Source organism: Anabrus simplex, chromosome 1 (assembly GCF_040414725.1).
Source record: "Anabrus simplex isolate iqAnaSimp1 chromosome 1, ASM4041472v1, whole genome shotgun sequence".
Lineage (NCBI taxonomy): Eukaryota > Metazoa > Arthropoda > Insecta > Orthoptera > Tettigoniidae > Anabrus > Anabrus simplex.
The window spans coordinates 1,169,902,081-1,169,927,336 of NC_090265.1; the positions used below are offsets into that span (position 1 = coordinate 1,169,902,081).

A 25,256-nucleotide genomic window follows, 5' to 3' on the forward strand; every position below is an offset into this window, starting at 1 on the left:
GCAACCTATCTTATGATAAAACAAGGAAAAACTACATGTCAGCATAACAGAATTAATATAGAATGAGATGTGAAACTCTACTGCATTTAACATACTTGTCGTATCCCCAAATTAGCAACTACCGGTTAGTATATAAACATGAAAATAACTCCTTATGAGTGTACCTGTCTTACAACTTGTTTACCCTTTGTAACTTTACCTCATCCAATAATATCTGAGTGAATTGGCTGAAATCTTGATGGAACCAACAGCGACTCAAGACGTTAGTCATGTCATGCAGATCAAAGACAACAATCACCAAACCCTGCATAGCCAAACTGCCATCTGACATCCGATGGACCCAACATTTCTATCATGTCACCAGTGTGGTTCTCTGTCTGGCAGGAATCTCACCCTCTTTTGCTATGAATGTTGCAGTTCATCAGGGTTCAGCACTGTCACCTCTCTTATTTATCTTATGTATGGATATAGTTACAGCTGACGTCCAGACGCCATACTCGTGGACCATTATATATTCTGATGATATGTTCCTTGCAGATCAGTCCCGAAGGAGTCTGGAACTTCTCCTGCAAATTTGGACAGACCATTTAGTGAAATTGGCTTGTGCTTTAACATTACGAAAACAGAGTAGGCCTATCTGCAATGTGGCTTGCAGACTGCTGGTACCATTCACATCGACGGGCAAGACCTAGTTAAAGCTAACCAATTTAAATACATATCTTGGATCACCTATTACCTCAGACGGAGAGACACTACCACACACCCGAGTATGAATAAATGCTACATGGCTGAAGTGGGATCAGTTCACTTGTGTGCTGTCTGACAAGAAAGTTCCCACCTGCCTGAAAAGAAAGGTCTACAAATCCATGGTCTGACTAGTTGCACTCTAAGGGTCTGAATGCTGGCCTACAACACAAAAGCACGAGCAGGTTCCATATGATTTGGAGATGAAAATGTTACGTTGCTAACTGTGTCGTACGAAATTGGACCATGTCAGAAATGAAGATTTCCTAAGGCTGTTGGAAGTGGCACCTATTCCAGAGAAGATGCAAGAAGCACGACTTTGATGGTATGGTCACATCACCCGAAGCCCTTCAGTCTCAATCAATCAAAATCAATCAATACTGATCTGCTTTTAGGGCAATCGCCAGATGGCAGATTCCCTATCATTCTGTTGTTTTCGTAGCCTTTTCTTAAATTATTTCAATGACATTGCAAATTTATTGAACATCTTCCTTGGTAAGTTATTCCAATCCCAAACTCCCCTTCCTATAAATGAATATTTGCCCCAGTTTGTCCTCTTGTATTCCAACTTTATCTTCATACTGTGTTCTTTCCTACTTTTAAAGACGCCACTCAAACTTATTCGTCTACTAATGTCATTCCATACCATTTCTCTGCTGACAGCTCAGAACATACCATTCAGTCGAGCAGCTTGTCTCCTTTCTCCTAGTTCTTCCCAGCCCAAACTTTGCAACATTTTTGTAACGCTACTGTTTTGTCGGAAATCACCCAGAACAAATCGAGCTGCTTTTCTTTGGATTTTTTTCCAGTTCTTGAATCAAGTTACCCTGGTGAGGGTCCCATACACTGGAACCATACTCTAGTAGGGGGCTTACCAGAGACGTATAAGCCCTCTCCTTTACATCCTTGCTACAACCCCAAAACACCCTCATAACCATGTGCAGAGATCTGTATCCCATTTATGTGATTACCCCAATGAAGATCTTTCCTTATATTAACACCCAGATACTTACAATGATCCCCAAGAAGAACTTTCACCCCATCAACACAGAAATTAAAACTGAGAGGACTTTTCCTGTTTGTGAAACTCACTTTTAATCCCGGATATCATCATGCCATTGCCTACTGTCCATCTCACAACATTATCGAGGTCATTTTGCAGTTGCTCACAATCTTGTAACTTATTTATTACTCTATAGAGAATAACATAATCTGATTCCACTCCTTTAATCAAATCATTTATATATATAAGAAAACATAAAGGTCCATTAATACTTCCTTGAGGAATTCCCCTCTTAATTATTACAGGGTCAGATAAAGCTTCGCCTACTCTAATTCTGTGAGATCTATTTTCTAGAAATATAGCAACCCATTCAGTCACTCTTTTGTCTAGTCCAATTGCACTCAGTTTTGCCAGTAGTCTTCCATGATCCACCCTATCAAATGCTTTAGACAGGTCAACCGCGATACAGTCCATTCGACCTCCAGAATCCAAAATATCTGCTATATCTTGCTGGAATCCTACAAGTTGAGCTTCAGTGGAATAACCTTTTCTAAAACTGAATTGCCTTCTATCGAACCAGTTATTCATTTCACAAACATGTCTAATGTAATCAGAAAGAATGCCTTCCCAAAGTTTACATGCAACGCATGTCAAACTTACTGGCCTGTAATTTTCAGCTTTATGTCTATCGCCCCTTCCTTTATACACAGGGGCTACTATAGCAACTCTCCATTCATCTGGTATAGCTCCTTCAACCAAACAATAATCAAATAAGTACTTCATATATGGTACTATATCCCAACCCATTATCTTTAGTATATCCCCAGAAATCTTATCAATTCCAGCCACTTTTCTAGTTTTCAACTTTAGTTTCTTACTGTAAATATAATTGTTATCATATGTAAATTTTAATACTACTTTAGCATTAGTCACCTCCTCTATCTGGACATTTTCCTTGTAACCAACAATCTTTACATACTGCTGACTGAATAATTCTGCCTTTTGAAGATCCTCACATACACACTCTCCTTGTTCATTAATTATTCCTGGAATGTCCTTTTTGGAACCTGTTTCTGCCTTAAAGTACTTATACATACCCTTCCATTTTTGACTAAAATTTGTATAACTGCCAATAATGCTTGCCATCATGTTATCCTTAGCTGCCTTCTTTGCTAGATTCAATTTCCTAGTAAGTTCGTTCAATTTCTCCTTACTTCCACAGCCATTTCTAACTCTAATTTCTTTCCAATCTGCACCTTGTTCTTAGTCTCTTTATTTCTCGATTATAATAAGGTGGGTCTTTATCATTCCTTACCACCTTTAAAGGTACAAACCCTTTTTTCACATTCCTCAACAATTTCTTTAAACCCATCCCAGAGTCTGTTTACATTCTTATTTACCGTTTTCCACCGATTAAATTACTTTTTTTAAACTGTCTCATGCCTGCTTTATCGGCCATGTGGTACTGCCTAATAGTCTTACTTTTAAAACCTTCCTTTCTATCACATTTATTTTTAACTACGACAAAAACAGCTTTGTGATCACTAATACCATCTATTACTTCTCTATGGTACATACAACTCCTCAATTTGACGCTGGAGATTCTCAATAGGTTCGTTCCAACGCAAGTCCCTGACCGTCCGACGCATGTGCAGTTAAGATAAAGCGTTCCAACACACACCAAACCAATCCCGGACTCGTGCACGTACTCAAATTCGGCGTTCCAACATACCTCAAAGAGCAGTTGCTGATCGCCAAAACTCGTCCGCGGCCTGTGGCACGTACCGGTAGTACGGACATGTGCAATGGAATACATGCGTGAGAGAGGAAACTCACTGGACAGACCACGTGCTCTTCTACTCCTGTTCTGTTCCTTGTTCTGTCACATGTCATTTGTCTGCCATAACCTCTAGTGAAATGAGTGACGAGGATTTTCTTGAACCTTTGCCCAGTGACGATGAATTGGATATGCTGTTAATAAAGCCAAGAAAGAGAAATGAAAATTATTTAGGTAAGTTTTATTGTTGCCAGTTACATTCCCGTGGTTTCAATATCTGATTTTACTGCCCAAACTCAGTAATTATTCTTTTTTTTTTTTTCGTGGTAGAAATGACACAGGGTCACGGCCACATAAAATATAATTAAAACTTGAGACCTTGTAATCCTGGCAGATTAAAACAGAAACCTACTAACTGAAACTTACCTTTCAGAAGAAACAGTACCCCAGTACGACGACGACAAATTTTTTGATCATTTCCGAATCAGTCGCCGGGTAGTCGAAGGAATTTCGGAGCAGTTTGAAAGGAGTGATCAACATAAAAAACACCATGGACAGTTCGGAAAATTTTCAGCACTTCATCAGGTTAGCTCATTATAATAAAATGTACTCACTGGGCGACAAAATGTGCATGTGATTTTAAGGGGAGGGTGTAATTTATTGTAATGCAGTCCTGTAAGAGTACTTTAGTGAAGTTAAACTGATAATTTATTCCACTTAGTTATTAAAAATGAGAACAATTTGGTATATTCTTATGTTTTGAATTTCAGATTCTGATCTTTCTCTGGTACATTGGGCACCAAACCTCCAGTTTCCATGATGTTGCGGACGGGTTTGATGTAACGATAAGTTCACTGCACTGGATAATTAAAAGAATGGTACTCTTTCTGAGTAATTTGTCTCCTCAGATAATTACCTGGCCCACAGAAGAGGAAAAGGCATTGAGTGAAGAGCACTTTTGACACAACGGCTTTCCCAATGTCGTAGGTGCCATTGATGGATGGCACATTAAAATAGATAGATCTGAAAATGACCCAGATTCCTACATAAATAGGAAAGGATTCTTCTCGATACAGGTATTTCCTTCGATTTCTTGGACATTTAAAAATATTTAGTAGGCTACAGGATGGGAATTTATAAACACTCAAATTGTTGGTTATAACAAATTTTATTTTCTCACTGCATTCAGTAAATTATTTTGTATTTACAAACCTGCCTCCCAATGGAGGTAGCCCTGAAGAATTCAGTATACCCACACATGACAGTATAAGTTCTTTACATTAAAATTACAATATTAAAAATATATTATTATAAGTTATTATAAGTGTATTCGGTATTATGGTACCAAATCAATACTTTTTTAATAAGCTAAACAGGGCAGTCAGAAGTATGTTTAATCGCCCTTACTGTATATACCAGTGAAAGGCTAACACAGAATTTTTGGGTGGGTTTCTACAAATGTATCTCAGTCATTCTGCAGGTACTGAACAGCTGGATGAAATTTAAATACAGTGTTGAATACACAAATACATTAGTGTGGAGTAAGCATGTCTACAAAAGTAATACCGCATAAACATTCGTAATACAAAACAATTGACAGAAAATTGGGGTAATTTACTTAGTTAGTATGGTGTATGATAGAAAATATCCTACTTAATGATGTACATAGACAGGTACACAATAAACCGATGTAAGAAATTAAAAACAATAATGTTAATATAGCCTCATTAATGGAGGAGATAGGTAACAGATTTAAACTTAGTGGATAAGCTAGGGAGATATTTATTTACAAATACAGTACACTGTACACAGGCATGCTAAGAAACATGAATTTAACAACAGGGTTACGTTCTCTTACAGCTGAAATGTATTGCATTGTAAAGTTCCCATAACTTGTGTTGTTTGTTGTTTACATAATAGCAAAATTAGTGCAGATTGTATGCCTACAGGAAGTCTATTGAAAGCCTGTATTCCAGAGAATTTAATTTTTTATGCCATATTGCCATATTAAAAAAAGCATGTCACCAGCATGTCTTGTCATGTGGGTGGTTATCAGAATTGACCGAAGAAAATAGGTAGCATTATTTAGTACTGTATTATGTTTTCATTTCACACAGGAGGATAATGGCTCCAATTTCTGCAATCATACTATGGTGAAAGGCTGCTGTCATTATACACGAATTTATTGACATCTTTTATTTCAATATAATTTACACTTGGGAGTCTAAACTTACCTAACACTTATAAATAAAGCCTGGAAGTTCAAGCATTTAATTCAGTTTTCTTATGAAAACCCGAAAGTAACAAACACTTAAAATTTAGGAAATATGCAGTAAAATAATAAAAAAAATAGGCACTTAAAATGACAGAAAATTCTCAGGTTTAATGTTCACTACTTAACACACACCTGCATCACAGTTTTGTAGTTAACCTTACATACCAGGTACAGGACACTGCAACCTTCTTGACCAGCTGACTTGTGGAGTGAGGTTTGTGTTTTCAAAAATATTGTTTGTGCAAATGGAACTTCTCTTTTTCTATTAATGTGAAATTGTTCTCCTTACTAGTACTTCAGTACACTGAAATTATGTTTTATTTTATTTCCACTGATTAAATAGTTTGTGGTGAGGTTTACTCTAGTCACGTCCTAATTGATGAACCGTGGCCAATGGCTTAGTGGTCTAGTAAGTGCTCCTGAGAGTCGGGATACAACTTGCTATGAGTGAGTATCTCGGTCAGTTTGAGAGACACGACCCTCCTTTGCTCAGGCAGCCAGGACTGGTGGTTCCTATCCCATTGGAGGAGAAATCCTCATTGAAAGTATGCTTAAGTAGGGTAACATTCTGCTTCACAGAAAATACCGATCAAGCCTGGAACTTACGGGAGTAATGGAGTCCTACTTCCATCCGACAGGTTAGGGACTCCTTGGAAACAACTTGGTGAAGGAAATTGAATTCGATGGAATCTATCAATATTAATGGGGGCTTATTGAAAAAAAAAGAAAGAAAGAAAGTAGAACTAGCTGAGTCAGCAAAGAAGATGCACCTTGATGTGTTAGGAGTTAGTGGTATTTGGATGAGTGGAGCGATAGGAGATTATAAAGTGTTCATTTTTTTCTTTTTTACAATTTTCCTTTATGTTGCACTGACAAAGGTAGGTCTTACGGCGACGAGGGGGCAGGAAAGGGCTGAGAGTGGGAAGGAAGCAGCCATAAGCTTACTTAAGGGAAACCACAGAAAACCATCTTCATGGCTGCCGATAGTGGTGTTCGAACCCCTCTATCTCCTGAGCTCATTAGGAGGAGGACAGTGATGTAGGTGAAATTGAATGGATGCACGCAGAAACAGGTTAACCATCATTTTCTTAAATTAGGGAAAGTTCCTCACTCATGGAAAAAATTAAATGTGTTGAGGATAAAATTAACATATTTTTTTGTTTTCATCTGAAAGAAGCTTTATTTTAACATTGCCAAACAAAAATAAGTTAATTTTATCCTCCGAAAAGTATTTTTTTTTTAATCGGTGAGGAACTTCCTCCAATTTCAGAAAATTATGGCTAGCCTGATTTAGCATGCATCCATTCAATTATGCTTGAGGAAGTGGAGAGAATGGTAAATTGTCATAAATCAGCAAGAATAAATGAAATTAGACCTGAAATAGTGAAATATAGTGTGGAAGGCAGGGATGAAATGGCTTCACAGAATATTAAGATTAGCATGGAATGCTAGTAAGGTACTTTCAGATTGGACAAAAGCAGTAACTGCACTTATCTGTAAGCAATGGAACAACTATCGAAGGATTTTGTTGATCAATATAGAGATTGGGCCAGCTAGGAAGACATCTGGGAGTGCATGCGCACTTTGTACTATCTCGCATAGCGTATCCCCTCCTAACAGAGCTCCTGCTACAAGGACAGTTCAGTGCATAAGTTTACACTCAGCTGCCGTGCTCTGCTTTCTAATTTCCCGTTGAGTAGTAACTGTGGTTAGTGGTGGTGTACGTTAGGCCTATCTGTGACAGTATGGAAGGCGTTAAAAGTAGCCTGCATCATAAGGTGCTAAAGAGTCAGACTCGTGCAGCAATCTTGAACGTTATAGACTTTATGGAAAGGGAAGCAATGGAAGAAAAGTTTGTGATAGATTGTAAGAAAGTGCAGGAAAGAGTAGCAGCAGCAGCTGTTGGAGTGTCAGAAAGTTCTTTGGTACGGATTAAGAACGAAAAACGAAAGAATTAGGAAAACCTATGGATAGTCTGTTTGAAACACCAAACAAAAACAAAATGCGCACAAAGAATATTACTGGATTGGACGACTTTGACGAAGGTGCCGTATGTCGTATTGTTAGCAATTTTTATTTAGATGAAAAATGTTTACCTACAGTTTCAAAAATTCGTGCAAAGTTAGATAAAGACTCAAAGTTCAAAGGATCCAATACTAGTGTCAAGCGAATTCTTCAATCATTAGGATATCATCAGAAAAAAAAGAACGAGAAGAAGTGCATCCTAATGGAAAAACATGACATAAAATACAAAAGGTTTGTTTATAAAAAAATGCTCAATATCGAGCGGAGGATAGTTGTACATGCTGGCGGTGAAATGGGTTTCATCGAAAACTGTCTGCTAATCTGGAAGTCTGGCAGCAAGAGTTGCGACTACCACGATGACATGAATAGTGACTTTTTTTTTAAGAGAATGAAAGATATGAAAGATATCTTCCACCTCGCAGTGTTCTCGTGATTGACTACGCGTCATATCACAACAAGGAAGTAGATCGTGCTCCAACCTCCAGCTCACGTGAAGTGACGATCTCCTGGCTAGTGAATAGGAACATTCCACACTGTGAGATGATGTACAAACACGAGCTTTATGAGCTTATCAAATTGCACAAGCCGGCACACAAAACCTACGTCCTAGATGAACTCATGGAACAGTATGGACACACGGTAATTTGACTGCCCCCATATCACCCTGAATTAAACAGTATTGAAATAATGTGGGCAAAAGTGAAGAACTGGGTAGCTTCTCACGTCACCTTCACTGTTGACGATGTGGAGAAACTCACTAGACAGAAATTCGCGTCAATATCCGCTGAAGACTGGAACATAAGGGCTGGGGAACATCTTGAAGACATTATGGAGTCCTTTGCGATCCAGCTGGGAGCCAATGACACGTCATCCGGTGAGGACGACAGAAGTAATGACGGAGGACTCAGTGGAATTGAAGAGATGTAGTGGATATAATAAAACAAGAATGTGCTCATTTTGTGAATAATTATAGTGTCATTATATTATTAATTATTTCTAGTGCCACTTAAGTTATCTTCGTATACATACGTTGTTACTCAGCATATGTAGACCCTTTATGGTGTTTCCTTTTATGAATTATATTTTGTTTCTGTACCTGAGAACAATTATATAATTACATATGTCATATCGTTAAGTCACATTTCTTATTTTACAAGAAAGCAACAAAATATTGGCATTAAGTAGCTAGGGACAAACGATCATATAATCTAACACTGCTTTCTCGCCTTAAAGCGAAAGTTATTATTATTATTATTATTATTATTATTATTATTATTATTATTATTATTATTATTATTTCGTTTCACCCTCTTTGGGGTATGTAGAATCAATTCTTTCTCTGTGCATTGTTCTTTTCTTAGTGCCCAGTATTTCTTCATTCTTTTTGATCTTCGTTTCTTCTCGTCTTCCGAGATAATAGTTTTGGCTGTTAATGTAGATTTGTTTTGGAACGTTATGTTTTCTTCTTTAGTTATTACTTTAGCTGTTCGACCGAATAGTGAATTTTCTGTAATTTTTTATTCTACCATATCTTTGTCAGTTTCTTTAAACCAGTTCAATTTTGTTTTGGGTTACGGAAGAAGTCAAGATTTGTTCGTTTAATCATAGAGTTCATTCTGAGGAGAAGATGACCGTAAAAATTAATCCTCCTCCGCATAGTATCTGAGAGTTTTTAAATTTTCTTGTAGCTTATTATTATTATTATTATTATTATTATTATTATTATTATTATTATTATTATTATTATTATTATTATTATTATTATTGAGTTATTTTACATGACGTGGCTCAGGTTATGAAGCCTGGTGTTGTAGCAAACCATATTCTACACTGAACATCTACAGCGTCGTAAAGTTAATTTTACATCAAATTATAATTTAAAATAAGGACTACGCAAATTGATACACGGAAATGATTTTGACAACTACTGTAATAAGAGGTTAAATTATGTTCTAACTCCTTCAATCTATCTGTCATCTGTAACACTTCTAAATGCATTCATTTCAGCTAGGTATGTCTGTAATTTACAGCCGGAAGGGAATTCCACTAACTGAAAATCTGGGGAGTGTTAAATGTCAGTTATAACAAATATTTTGGGTCAACTGTACGTTGCCACAACACTGAGCGAGAAGGGGAAGTCAGCGTTCTCACTCTCACGGCTCTGCTTTCTCACTCGCACACTTCCCCTCACCGGATGTCTTTCTAGCTGGCCCGATCTGTACCATGCAAGGTAGTTCCAAGGGAAAAGGTGCTGGCTATACTGCAGGTTTTTGGGATTAAGGGTAGATTATTAAAATTGATCAAAGGCATTTATGTTGACAGTTGGCCTTAACCTTAATCCACACACCTAGGTGTTGTTTGAAATTTATATCATGTTTCATATTTTAATATTGTAATTATAATTTCAATGTTAATTATTATTGTCATACGGGTATACTGAGTCCTTTGAGGCTACCTCCATTGGGAGGCAGTTTTGTAAATAAAAAATGATGGTAGAATGAATTCGTGCTTCATGGTCATTATAGGAGTTAGACAAGGCTGTACTATTTTACGTTCATTGTTCCTACCTTGCATGGAACTTGTGCCATTGGATACAAAGTGTCAGGAGGGATTGTGTTTGGTGGAAATGAAGCAAGCAGTTTGGCCTATGCCAACGACTTGGTTCTAATGACAGACTGTGCTGAAAGCCTGCAATGTAATATCTTAGGACTTGAAGATAGATCCAGTGACTATGATCTGAAAATTACCTTTTCTGAGAGTGCAGTGATGTCAGTTGAGAAGAAACCTAAGAGAATTAAATACCAGATCTGGAGTACACAGCTGGATCAGGTAAATCAGGTACATGTGTATTCCCCCAGGATGGTAGTATATTCCGATTGAAAGAAGGTGCAGCAAAGCTGATGCAGTGAGCTTGCAGTTGCGATCAACAACATTCTCGGAGAGGTCAGCTTCGGGATGAAAGTATATTTACCATGTATTCATACTGGTCTATCTTCACATCATCTTTGATGTATGGAAGTGAAAACTGGTTGGACTCAGGATATCTTATTCATAAGTTAGAGTAATAGAGTAATGGGCATGAAAGTAGCGACAATGATCGCTGGTACAAACAGGATGGAACAATGGCAGGAGGGTACTCAGAATGTGGAGGTGAAGGATTAAACTCAGTTGATGAAGCTGTATATATAAACCATCTTCGGTGGTGGGATTGTGAGATGAATGGAGGAGGTTAGAGAAGAGGGAGGCCAAGACGGAAATGGTTTGTCTGTTTCTACTGGAAAATGACAGGAACGAAACTAAGCGAGGCCACATAACTAGTTACAAATAGAAGGTTGTGGAGGCATTCATTAATTTCATTGAGGCTTGCATTCTGAAGGGCATAACATTATATATTGTGTGTGTGTGTGTGTGTCATTTGTTTCCATTCAATTAAGTGAACTTTCATTTCATTCAAACAGTAGGCTTAAGTTTACAAATAACCTGCTCCTACCAGAAAATTCATTGCTTATAGAAATTAGTGAAATATACAGTAAAATATGAAATTAATTTGTACAGGGACTTACATTCTCATGACTAGAGGAGAACAGCCATGATTATGAAATAGCCTAATACCGAATGCTTTATTTTTATTTTTCAGATGCAAGCTGTAGTTGATCACAACAGGAAAATCAGGGATATATTTGTAGGATATCCAGGTTCTATCCATGACAGTAGATTTTTAGGAATCTCCAATAGGGAAAAACTTGCCTGAAAAATGTGGACAATATTATTTACTAGGAGATAGCGGATACCCGCTCTGACAAAATTTATTGACCCCTTTCAAGGACCGAGGCAATCTCACCCCTCAGCAACAAAATTCTAATGTAAAACTTTCCAAAAATCAGTATGTTGTAGAACACTTTTTCAGCATATTAAAACAGAAATTTCGACAAATGTATCATGTGAAACTAAGAGATTTGTTTTACATTGTTAATTTGATAAGGGCAGCCTGTGTTTTGCACAATATAGCCATTAACGATGAGGTTCTCTTAAATGACAACGTCCCTGAAAATGTCTTACCTCTACAAGAAGATTAGATATTGAAGATGATGAACCTGAAAATGACAGAAATGCTAGAGAGATAAGAGACCATGTAGCTAATTCATTAAGAATGTAGTTTTGCTGTTGGAAAAAGTTCAGGACTTCATAATAATTTCTGGTTATTTACTTGTTTAAGTTTTATGATTTAACACTGATGGTTCATAACTGTTAGGTTTTTCAATCTGCCAAAACTAACTTTGATTAAATTAATTTATAACCTAAAAAAGAAAACATATGCTAACAGAAGAATTATACCTGAGAAAGGAATAACTTAATTAATTGCAGAGGAATTGTCCATCTTAACGAACAGGAAAATCACAGAACACAACTGTGAAAATAGGTGGAGGGTTTTAGACCGGAATTATGAGAAATACGTGGACAATAAGAGTATTCTGAAGAGATGGATGAACTTCTTGGCAGCAAAAAGAATGTCCATCCTGAACTGAACCACAGCTCAGACACTACGGTGCAAGACATCCATTGGGGAAAATGACATGGAAAAGTGGACACAGAATTACAACTTAATTAAATTAAATTACATTTTCAGGGATAAATCTCTTACCATACGTTTCCTTTTTGAAGTAGTTTACAAATTTATGTACTGAAAATTAGTTTTGGCAGACTTAAGAACCTAACAGTTAGAAATTGAGTCAAAACTAAAAAGAGATTGGTTCAGATATCAAAAATTAATACTAATCATTACTATACCTTTCAGTTCCCTTTATCTGGGAATGCCTGTTTCTCAAACAGCAAAACCTTTCTTTCTTTGAGTAGTATTCTCTTATCTTATTGCTCCACTCTTCTTTGTAGCAGTGCCAATTTCCTCTCTTCCTGCTCTAATTTCTTCTTCTGGAAGTCCACCCTGTCTTGCCGCATCTGCTGCCAAATACTTGCCCTTTTGACCCCAGTCTTCCGAAGGATCTTTTGTCCACTAGGCAGAGTTACTCCACTGCTTCCCATCCCAGTATTCCCTGTAGAGGGTACTTCAACTATGGTATCCAAACTGAGGACCAGTTCAGGATAGACGTTCTTTTTGCTGCCATCTCTTCAGCGTACTCAAATACTTTTCTTCCACTCCCTGTTGCGTTCTTGTTGTCCACGTATTTCTTATAATTCCGGCCTAAAACCCTCCACCTGTTTTCACAGTTGTGTTCTGTGATCTTCCTGTTCGTTATGATGGACAATTCCTCTGCAATTGTCTTCCACATTGCCCTCTTGGTTCTCATTTTAAAAGAACCCACCTCTTTCTGGTGCTTTTTGAACAAGTCGATTAGCAACCTTGTGGTATTGATGTCCCAGGACATCACGACTTCCCCTCCATAAAAGTCTCGGGAACATTCGCCCGATGTCCGCGGTGTTCCCTCATGGATGACTAGGAATTCACTTAGGCCTGAAAGTGGATTGAACAGTAAGTTAACATTCTCTTAATTTTGTAATTCTAGTAAATATTGGTATATTTTAAAAGTGATTTACTGGTAGGCTTAAGGAAATGTAATTAGTTTTAATAAATCATACAATTGTGCTGTTCATTTCTCTATTGATCTTCCAATTAATCTACTGTTAAGGTCGGTATTACACTGTGAAAGAACTTTCTTACTAATTTGATCACATAATTTCACCAATGTTTAATGCCATGTTGTAATCAGAGATAATACTATACACTGCATCAAATACTGTATCTTGGAAATATCCACATTCCAGTTTCCTTTCTCTTATTTAAGTGAGGATTATTTGATGTTGTTGCAGAATCCAAAATAAGTAGAGAGTCAGTTCACGCTTCATCTTCATCTTTCTGCCACCTCACTTCTTGCTCTTAATGATAATAATAATACTATAGTTTTTATTTCTGTTGTTCAGTATTTTAGTTTTACTTGATGCATTCAATAAAAATTTTATTACAATGTACATTCCCATGTGAATATTCAGCTGTATATTCTGGGTGAATTATGTGTAGTTTGTTTGTTATCAAACCCCTCTCTTGTTCCACTGCTTTCCCCACACCCTAGTTGGGTCATGCGAGCAAACTGCATTGCATATGTTGTGGAGGAATGTATTTAATATTACATGTTTCTTGGTTGGTTGGCAGTGATTTCTGTCAATGAAGCACAGTGTGTTGAGACAAACACAAACACCCAGTTTCTGTGTCCGTGGAATGAGCCAGACCTGGCCAAGAATTGAACCCGGATCTCTATGAACCGAAGGTTGTGACTGACTTGTGAGTGTAGTGTCTTACGATGATAAAATGATCAACTTTCATAATGGAAATGTAACAATATGAGTAGTTCCCTTAAACAGTATTTTCTGCCAAGTGTTGGGAGCTGAAAACATTTATTTTCTCCTTACATCCTCACATGGGCGCCCATGCCTGGTGGCAAGGTGAGGACGCCCCCCCCCCCCCTTAGCTCTAAGGGAAAGGAAAATAATCTAATATAGTAAGGTGTTTTCTTTTAAGAAAATTATTTAAAAATCGGTTTTACCTAAAAGTGGTAGGGGATACCATGTGTGGTATTCTACTGTGGAGTAAAAGTCGCCATTCATCTTCAAAAATATTAAAAATACTACATACCCCCAGTCTAGCCCCTCTCCCCCCCCAATGCTACAAACTATCCTATGGGCACCCATGCATCCTCAACCGTAATCTTGTTGCATATTTAAGTGCAGATTATCTGCTGTCGTTGCAGAATCCAAAATGCCACTTCTCTTCTAACTCGTAGTGATGTGAATAATACCATTTGCTCAATCACTGTATTTCCTTCATCGCAAATATTTATAAACATATTTATGTTTGTTTCATCAATCACTACTGATCTACATTTAGTGCAGTCACCCAGGTGGCAGATTCCGTATCTGATGTTTTCCCAGCATTTTCTTATTTGATGGAAAAGACGTTGGAAATTTATTGAACATCTCCCTTGATAAGTTATTCCAATCCCTAACTCCCCTTCCTATAATCAAAGTTCTCCAAGAGAGAAAGAGAAAACAAGCAGAAATCAGCCTGGACTTTTACTTAACTGATGCTATGACTGACCGCAGCTGGACCGGTCCAAATACTGATGTGAGAAGTGCTTTGAATAGGCTGGTTGTACATGGGTTTCACAATCGTCTATGCCGGTGATCAGGCTTTCATGAACCGTCCCTACATTGTATGTTTGTATGTTGTGTGATAAACATTGCGATCGCTACCATTTCAGCAAGTGCAACAAGCGAACAAAATCTTTAGGCCTACTAGAATATGCGAAAGATTAATGTATTTTTAATGTACATTTGTGTGCTATTAAATAAATAAATAAATAATCAAATATTTGCCACAATTTGTCCTCTTGAATTCCAACTTTATCTTCATACTAGCAAGATACCCGTGCTTCGCTACGGTATTATACTGAAATTTATAATTGAATGCTTATTGCTTTAGATATATAATCCGCCGAAATTCGCGATCTGACTCGTTTTCTGCGAGAGTCCACCAAAATTCCCGATCTGACTCGTTTTCTATTAGATTCCGGCACGTTTCCTCCCATTTTTCAATCTTCCTTTCCAGCAATCGATTTCGTACTTCCCGGGCTAGGCTCAGGTATTCCTCCCGGTCAGTTGGGTCCGTAAATCTTTGCCATCTTTTCCTATAATCATTTTAATATGTATAAAGTCCTTCAGGAGATCCGGCGTGGTGTCATATTGGGTGCTTTGGCGGCACTGAACCCGCGGCCGGACTGCATTCTTAGTCATTACCCGTCCAGGAGCCGTTTCCAGCGCGGTCCGCACATTTGACGACGGTCCGGAACATTATTATTATTATTATTATTATTATTATTATTATTATTATTATTATTATTATTATTATTATTATTATTATTACCATTATGTGTTGCTGGAATGGCTGGTGACAGGGAAAACCGGAGTATCCGGAGAAAAACCTGTCCCGCCTCCGTTTTTTCCAGCACGAATGTCACATGGAGTGACCGGGATTTGAACCACGGAACCCAGCTGTGAGAGGCCGGCGCGCTGCCGCCTGAGCAGCGGAGGATACTTATAAGTACATTAAGAACAGTAAAATCAATTGGTCTCACCTCCTTCTACACCCCACCGCCGTTAAGTTTATTTACCGCCACCCCCGCCCCCCCCTCCCCCCCCCCCAAAAAAATTAAAAGAAGGCTTGTTTCTTTATGTTTAAAGGAGATTCCAAACACCAATGTCCACATCTATTGTCTTCAGTTTTGAGATATAAGTATCCCCATAAAAATAATTTACTTTTTTCACTTCATTTCACACTACTCTTCCCACCCCCCACCCCCTAAGTGAATTTTCCAGCAAAAAATACTTGTTTCTTTAATAGTAAAAGATCTTCTAAATACCAATTATCACGACTCTAACTTCTTCAGTTTTTGATTTATTTGTCCCCATGAAAGGAATTCAACTCCTTTACACTCCCACCCTCCAAGATGGTTTCCCCACCAAAACGCGTTTTTCTTTGTTTTTAAAGGAGATCTAAATACGAATTTTCACGTCTGTAACAACTTTAGTTTTTATTAGATGTATGCATTCTCATATAATTAAGTCAATTAAATTTTTAATTCTTTTACCCCCCCCCCCCCCTTTCATTGGATTTTTTACTTTTAAAGCAGATTGCAAATATCAAATTTCACGTCTGTAACATCTTCACTTTTGAGATATCAGTAGCCTAATTAAAAGAATTCAACACCATTTTCAGTCACTTTTACCCACCCCCCACCACCCAAGTGGTATTTCCGAAAACTAAAAATACACGATTCGTTATGTCTAATAGAGATAAAAAATACCATTTTTCACTTCTGTAACATGTTAAGTTTTTTAGATATACTGTAAAAATTCTCATTTTAAAATTCACCCCTTTTGAGTTCCCCTTAAGTGGAGTTTCAAAAAACAAATCACCTATGTTTCTTTACATTTACAGGAGATTCCAAACACCCACTTTTTACGTCTGTAACATTTTACGTTTCCAAGATATTCTGTAGATATAGCCTTTCAAAGAATTCACCCCAATTTGTCACTCCTGTTTAACCGCCATTAATTGGAATTTCAAAAAACTAAAAAATACGTGTTTCTTTAGTTTTAAAGGAGGTCCCATATACAAATTTTCAGTTCTGTAATATCTTCAGGTTCTGAAATGTAAGTATCCTCATTAAAGGCATTCAACCCATTCTTCACCCTTTTACACCCCTCCTATTGGGATTTACAGGAAACAAAAAAAATACGTGTTCCTTTATTTTTAGAGGAGATTCTAACTACCAATTTTTACATCTGTAAATTTTAAAGTTTTAAGATGTAGACACACTCATTTTCAAAAATTCACACCCCCCTTTTTACCCCCCAATATTTGAATTTTCCAAAAACGAAAAAATACCTGTGTTTCTTTACTTTTAAAGTAGATCCCAAATACCAATTTTCAGGTCTGTAATATCTTCAGGTTCTGAAATATAAGTAGCCTCATTAAAGGCATTCAACCCATTATTCACCCTTTTACACCCTTCCTATTGGGATTTTCCGAAAACAAAAGAATACGTGTTTCTTTATTTTTAAAGGAGATTCTAAATACCAATTTTTATATCCATACACTTTAAAAGTTTTGAGATATAGATACACTCATTTTAAAAAATCACCCCCTTTTCACCCCCCATTAATTGGATTTTCCAAAAACAAAAAATATGTGTTTCTTTATTTTTAAAAGAGATCCCAAACACCAATTTTCAGGTCTGTAATATCTTCAGGTTCTGAGATATAAGTAGCCTCATTAAAGGCATTCAACCCCTTTTTCACCCCTTTTCACGATTCCTATTGCGATTTTCCGAAAACAAAAAAATGCGTGTCTCTTTATTTTTAATGAAGATTCTAAATACCAATTTTTACATCTGCAAACTTTAAAAGTTTGGAGATATAGATTCACTCATTTTTAAAATTCACCCCCTTTTCACCCTCCCATTAATTGGATTTTCCAAAAACAAAAAATACGTGTTTCTTTATTTTTAAAAGAGATCAAAAGTACCAATTTTCAGGTCTGTAATATCTTCAGTTTCTGAGATATAAGCACCGGTATCCTGATTAGGCATTCAACCCCTTTTTCACCCCTCCTATTGGGATTGTCTGAAAACAAAAAAATACGTGTTTCCTTATTTTTAAAGAAGATTCTACATACCAATTCTCACATCTCTAAACTTTTAAAGTTTTGAGATATAAACACACACATTTTAAAATTTCACCCCCCTTTTCACCTCCTTAGCGACGGAATATCCAAAAATCCTCTCTTAACGAGCACCTACATCTTAATATGAATATATCCCCAAAATTTCATTTCTTTATGTCCAGTAGTTTTGGCTCGGCGATGATGAGTCAGTCAGTCAGGACATGCTACTTTATATATATAGATTACTAGCAAGATACCCGTGCTGCGCTACGGTATTATACTGAAATTTATAATTGAATGCTTATTGTTTTAGATATATAATCCGCCGAAATTTGCGATCTGACTCGTTTTCTATTATTTTACAGCACGTTTCCTCCCATTTTTCAATATTCATTTCCAGCAATCGATTTCGTACTTCCCGGGCTAGGCTCAGGTATTCCTCCTGGTCAGTTGGGTCCGTAAATCTTTGCCATCTTTTCCTTTAATCATTTTTAATATGGATAAAATCCTTCAGGAGATCCGGCGTGGTGTCATATTGGGTGATTTGGCGGCACTGAACCCGCGGCCGGACTGCATTCTTAGTCATTACCCGTCCAGGAGCCGTTGCCAGCGCGGTCCGCACATTTGACGACGGTCCGGAACATGATTATTATTATTATTATTATGTGTTGCTCGAATGGCTGATGACAGGGAAAACCGGAGTATCCGGAGAAAAACCTGTCCCGCCTCCGTTTTGTCCAGCATGAATGTCACATGGAGTGACCGGGATTTGAACCACGGAACCCAGCTTTGAGAGGCCGGCGCGGTGCCGCCTGAGCAACGGAGGATCCTTGTAAGTACATTAATAACAGAAAAATCAATTGGTCTCACCTCCTTCTACACCCCACCGCCGTTAAGTTTATTTACCGCCAACACCCCCCCCCCCCCCACAAAAAGAAATGAAAAGAAGGCTTGTTTCTTTATGTTTAAGGGAGATTCCAAACACCAATGTTCACGTCTATTACCTTCAGTTTTGAGTTATAAGTATCCCCATAAAAGTAATTTACTTTTTGCACTTCATTTCACACTATCCCCCCCCCCCCCATAAGTGAACTTTCCCGAAAAAAATACTTGTTTCTTTAATAGTAAAGGATCTTCTAAATACCAATTATCACGACTCTAACTTCTTCAGTTTTTTATTTATGTGTCCTCATGAAAAGAATTCAACTCCTTTACACTCCCGCCCTCCAAGATGGTTTCCCGCCCAAAACGCGTTTTTCTTTGTTTTTAAAGGAGATCCAAATACGAATTTTCACATCTGTAATAACTTTAGTTTTTATTAGATGTATGTATTCTCATACAATTAAGCCAATTAATTTTTCAATTCTTTCACACACACCCCCCCCCCCCCGCTTCATTGGATTTTAAGAGAATAGTGTATTTTTACTTTTAAAGCAGATTGAAAATATCAAATTTAACGTCTGTAAAATCTTCATTTTTGATATATCAGTAGCCTAATTAAAAGAATTCAACACCATTTTCAGTCACTTTAACCCCCCCCCCTCTCTACCCAGGTGATATTTCCGAAAACTAAAAATACACGTTTCTTTATGTTTAATAGAGATAAAAAAATACTATTTTTCACTTCTGTAACATGTTAAGTTTTTTAGATATACTGTAAAAATTCTCATTTCAAAATTTCACCCCTTTTGAGTTTCCCTTAAGTGGAGTTTCCAAAAACAAATCACCTATGTTTCTTTACATTTACAGGAGATTCCAAACACCCACTTTTTACGTCTGTAACATTTTACGTTTCCAAGATATTCTGTTGATATAGTCTTTCAAAAATTCACCCCAATTTGTCACTCCTGTTTAATTGGATTTTCCGAAAACAAAATATACGTGTTTCTTTATTTTTAAAGGAGATTCTAAATACCAATTTTCACACCTATAACCTTTAAAAGTTTTGAGATATAGATACACTCATTTTAAAATATTACCCCCTTTTCACCCCCTCCCTTAATTGGATTTTCCAGAAACAAAAAAATACGTGTTTCTTTATTTTTAAAGGAGATCCCAAACACCGATTTTCAGGTCTGTAATATCTTCATTTTCTGAGATATAAGTAACCTCATTAAAGGCATTCAACCCATTTTCCACCCCTTTTCACTCCTCTAATTGCGATTTTCCGAAAACAAAAAAATACCTGTTTCTTTATTTTTAATGAAGATTCCAAATACCACTTTTTACATCTGCAAACTTTAAAAGTTTGGAGATATAGATTCACTCATTTTAAAAATTCACCCCCTTTTCACCCTCCCATTAATTGGATTTTCCAAAAACAAAAAAATACGAGTTTCTTTATTTTTAAAAGAGATTAAAAGTACCAATTTTCAGGTCTGTAATATCTTCAGTTTCTGAGATATAAGTACCGGTATCCTGATTGAAGGCATTCAACCCATTTTTCCCCATTTTCACCCTTTTCCACCCCTCCTATTGGGGTTTTCAGAAAAACAAAACAATACGTGTATCCTTATTTTAAAAGAAGATTCTAAATACCAATTTTTACATCTGTAAACTTTTAAAGTTTTGAGATATAGATACACTCTTTTTAAAATTTCACCCCCCTTTTCACCCCGTTAGGGACGGAATATCCAAAAATCCTCTCTTAGCGAGCACCTACATCTTAATATGAATATATCCCCAAAATTTCATTTCTTTATGTCCAGTAGTTTTGGCTCGGCGATGATGAATCAGTCAGTCAGGACAAGTTATTTTATATATATAGTTTGTGATCTTTCCTACTTTTAAAGACACCACTCATCCTACTTATCAAATTTCTTTGATCCAAGTTATTTAAACCATAGTTCTTAAACAGCGTAATACAGGCCTAAGACTTGGAGCAATCTCGTGTGTTTCGTATTTTTATTAATTTATTAACTTTTAAAATACGTGATGTAATATGCCATGTATATATATATATATATATATATATATATATATATATATATATATATTGAATTTCATCAGTACTTTATGACTAAAATAAAGCACTTACCTTCCATCTTTTTTATTTATTTATTTATTTATCCTTTCTTTCTTTCTTTCCACGAATGAACAGGACAGGACAGCGCAAGGAAACGTAAGGTTATGGTAAGACAAGACAAAATGCGTGCCAAACTCTTTGTTTACTAGTCAGATTGCTGTCCAGGAAGTGTTCCAACACGATCAAGTTCGGGACCAGCCGTTGACCAATCCCAAACCGGCGTATGCACACAGGGCGGTGCATGCATCCGCCAGTGACTGCCGGAAACTCGTGTGTTGGAACGAACCTAATCTCGAGATCATTCCAAAAAGCAAGGTTCGACTGCAGTAAGGAATGAACTTCGTTTTCAAGTCCATACTGATGGTTTTGACATTTTCTTACTTGAAAGGATTTGCTATCCACCTAATCAATATATTACTGTACATTAATTCAGCTAGGACTAGTTTCTTCAGCTATTTTTCGACAAGATAGAATCCTTGAAGGACATAGCAATCTTAAACAGTAATGGCGATTGGGGGGGGGGGTTGAGGGGGGTGCAGTCGCTTCCCCACTTTGTGGAGAAAATAAATTTTTACTCCATTATAGCCACCTAAATCTAGGAATTGTTTTTAAAAAACCCTAATTCTTTCCTTTAATGTCTTTAAATATTGAGCAAACTACTTAGCAGAAATATGCACAAAATGTCAGTCGACACAGCTAATCAATTTTTCAGCGCCACAGCAAATAGGAGGGAATAGCATAGCAGCATGCAGAAGTAATTACACAAAACCTTCGTTGCACGCATGTATAATTGTTCTTTTTGTGAAAGTTTTATTGTATAGTGTTGAATCAAAATAAAAAAGAGAGAGAGAGAAATTATTTTACTGCACTTAAGTTGGTAAATTGTCAACCTTTACTTCTGTTGAAATTTCCTCAGAGAGCAGTAAAAACTTGCCATTTTGTAGCTATTTTGTTTCAATTTTGTTTTCTATCCACCACTATATTCCCCAGGCCTCCAGTACTATTTTGATTTCTATACATTTTTGTCCGAGGCTTGCTTAAAATGTTGAAAATTTGAAAATTTTCTCAACTTAAAAGGATATCTTCCTGGTGGTGTCGCGAACAACCAAACTCGTGGTGAGGAGGAAAATGATGTTTGTGAAATTACGCTTGAGGAAGTGGAAAGGATGGTAAACAAACTCCATTCTCATAAAGCAGCAAGAATAGATGAAATTAGACCTGAAATGGTGAAGTATAGTGGAAAGGCAGCGATGAAGTGGCTTCATAGAGTAGTAACATTAGGATGGAGTGTTGGTGAAGTACCTTCAGATTGCACAAAAGCAGTAATTGCAGCTATCTATAAGCAAGGAAACATGAAGGATTGTAACAACTATCGAGATATCTCATTGATTAGTATACCAGGCAAAATATTCTCTGGCATCTTGGAAGGGAGGGTGCGGTCAGTGGTTGAGAGGAAGTTGTATGAAAACCATTGTGGTTTCAGACCACACAGGGGCTGTCAGGATCAGATTTTCAGTATACGCCAGGTAATTGAAAGATGTTATGAGAGGAATAGACAGTTGTGTTCGTGTCGTAGATCTAGAGAAAGCATATGACAGGGTACCGAGGGAAAAGATGTTCACCATACTGGGGTACTAGTGAATTAAGGGTACATTATTAAAATCAATCAGAGGCATTTATGTTGATAATAGTGCTGCAGTGAGAATTGATGGTAGAATGAATTCTTGATACTTGCCCCTACTTGTTCAGGCTGATGTAAAAACAGAAAACTATCTTCTGGGCTGGCGATGGTGTGTTTGAATAATCTTCAAAAGATTCATGGTCCTAGTTGAGCTTTTTATAAGACATTTTATTTTTAAGATCAGTAGCGGCGATTGGTAGTTAAGAGTGGGGACGGGGAACAAAAATTTATATTATCATTATAGACCGTTAAAAGCCTTTCAATGTTCTGTCTGCAAGCTTCTGTGAATTTACTAAATGTTGCCACAATCCTCTATTTGCAACTAGTGCTGTGGCCTCATTTAGTTCTATACCTCTTATCTTTAAATCGTTAGTTAGAAACTGAGTCTAATAATCGTCGTCTTGGTTTCCCTTTACTTCTCTTACCCTCCATAACAGAGTCCGTTATTCTCCTAGGTAACCTACGTTCCTCAATTTGCCTCACATGACCCCAACACGGAAGCCGGTTTATCCATTAATACATGGGCTAAAAATAATGGACAAAGTCATAGAAAAAAGAATGGCTTTAGACCGAATAGATCAACATTAGACTTGATATTTACAGTGCGAACGATAATGGAAAAACATCTGGAAAGGAAGAAGGAAATCATCGTAATATCGGATTTGGAAAAAGCATATGATACAGTTAAGAGAAAACATGTATGAGAATGCCTACGGAAAAGGAATGTACCAAAATCATTAACAAGGTAAAAATGTTGTATCATGAGAGTACAAGTAGTGAGTGGTGACTCTGAAACATTTTATACAAGAAAAGGTCTTAAGCAAGGAAATGCACTGTCACCATTGTTATATCGATGGATGAAATCATAAAACGTGTAAAACAGAGTATTTGTAGTGATGAAGTGAATGCTTTGGTATTTGCAGATGATGTGGTGATTTGGGGAAAGGGTGAAAGGAAAGTACAAAGGAGACGGGACTTTTGGAATGAAAATATGTAGTAGTTTGGAATGGTAATTACTAAAAAGAAAACTGAAGTCATGCACTGTGGAAAAGAGAAAAAGAGAAGCCAAGTGAACATAGATGGAGAACTGTTAGAGAATGTAGGACAGTTTACATATCTGGGTAGCATTATTAATGGAAGTAATGAAATCAGCCCTGAAATAAATAACAAAATAAGTAAAGGTAACAACATTTTATCATCAAGTCAGAGAGATTTTTATGTGGTGACAAAGAACCCAAGAGAATAAAACTAACATTATATAAACAGTATTTCATACCAATTGTAACATATGGACTAAAAACGCTGGTAACTAATAAGAGACAAAATAGTAATATTCAAGCAGTAGAAATTAAATTTTTAAGAACATCAGTTAAAAAAACGAGAAGAGATAGAATCCAAAATATTAAAATCATAGAAGAGCTAAATATAGAACCGTTAGTACAGAACATACAGAAAGCAAGACTGAGATGGTTTGGACATGTTAAGAGAATGGGAAAGGAACAGGTAGCAAGAAGGGATTTGGAAAGAGACCAGTTGGAAGACAGAAGAAGGTGGATGGATTAGATTTGGAAATACATTAGGGAAGCTGGATTATATGTGGTGGAAGTGATGGAGAAGGAAAAGTGGAAGGACAGAAAGGAGTGGAGGAGGCTTGTTAACCACACCTAGGTGACTCGAGTCGGACATTGATGATGATGATGATGATGATGGCTTGACTTTGGGCTTTTGACCAATGAAATTTTACATCCTTACATTTAAGAGGATGAAGGTGTTCAGAAATTTGGGAATAAAGGGGAATAAATTTGCTATAAAACCCAGCCATTCCCAAAGAGGTACGAAATTGTTTAAGATTCTTAGTGGGTGGGATCTGATATATAGTAGCAGTCCTTTGAGGATCGACTGAGATGCCTTCTGATGAAAGAATATGGTCTAGAAATTTTACGGTGGTACAAGTTCAAAGAATTTTTGAAGGGTTGACGGTTAGGTTAGCTTGACTTAATCTACACAGAATTTCTGTTAAATGAGCAATGTGAGAATCAAAGTCAGAGCTAAATATAAATCATCTATATATATGAACAATACTGAAATTTAATGTCAGAAAATTAGTCAAAATGCCGTTGCATAATTTGGGAACCCAAATTAAGGTCAAAGGGGACTTTTGTGAATTCATACAGACTGATAGGTGTAATGAATGCCGTGCATCACCTACTAGAAGCGTCCAGGGGAATCTGAAGAAAGGCACAATTGAGATCCGATATCGAAAAATATTGGGCATTACTAAAGTACTGGGAGGCATTCTGGAAATTTAGAATAGGATAAGTGTCATAAATGATCTTCCTATTCAGCGTACTTTAATCCACGACCACCGAGCTCGATAGCTGCAGTCGCTTAAGTGCGGCCAGTGTCCAGTATTCGGGAGATAGTAGGTTCGAACCCCACTGTCGGCAGCCCTGAAAATGGTTTTCCGTGGTTTCCCATTTTCACACCAGGCA

At 37.0% G+C, this 25,256-nt stretch overlaps 1 protein-coding gene and 1 long non-coding RNA gene across 2 annotated transcripts in view; both read left to right on the top strand.

The window, feature by feature from the left end:
- Positions 1-25,256, top strand: part of LOC136858152 (mpv17-like protein 2) — a 77,769-nt gene that overhangs the window by 6,064 nt on the left and 46,449 nt on the right. The gene's annotated exons all lie outside the window — the stretch shown is intronic.
- LOC136858153 (uncharacterized) lies at positions 1,276-21,917 on the top strand. The gene is made up of 5 exons (XR_011017602.1): positions 1,276-3,758; positions 3,958-4,109; positions 4,295-4,600; positions 11,462-13,312; positions 21,159-21,917. It is a non-coding gene; the product is annotated as an uncharacterized lncRNA (long non-coding RNA).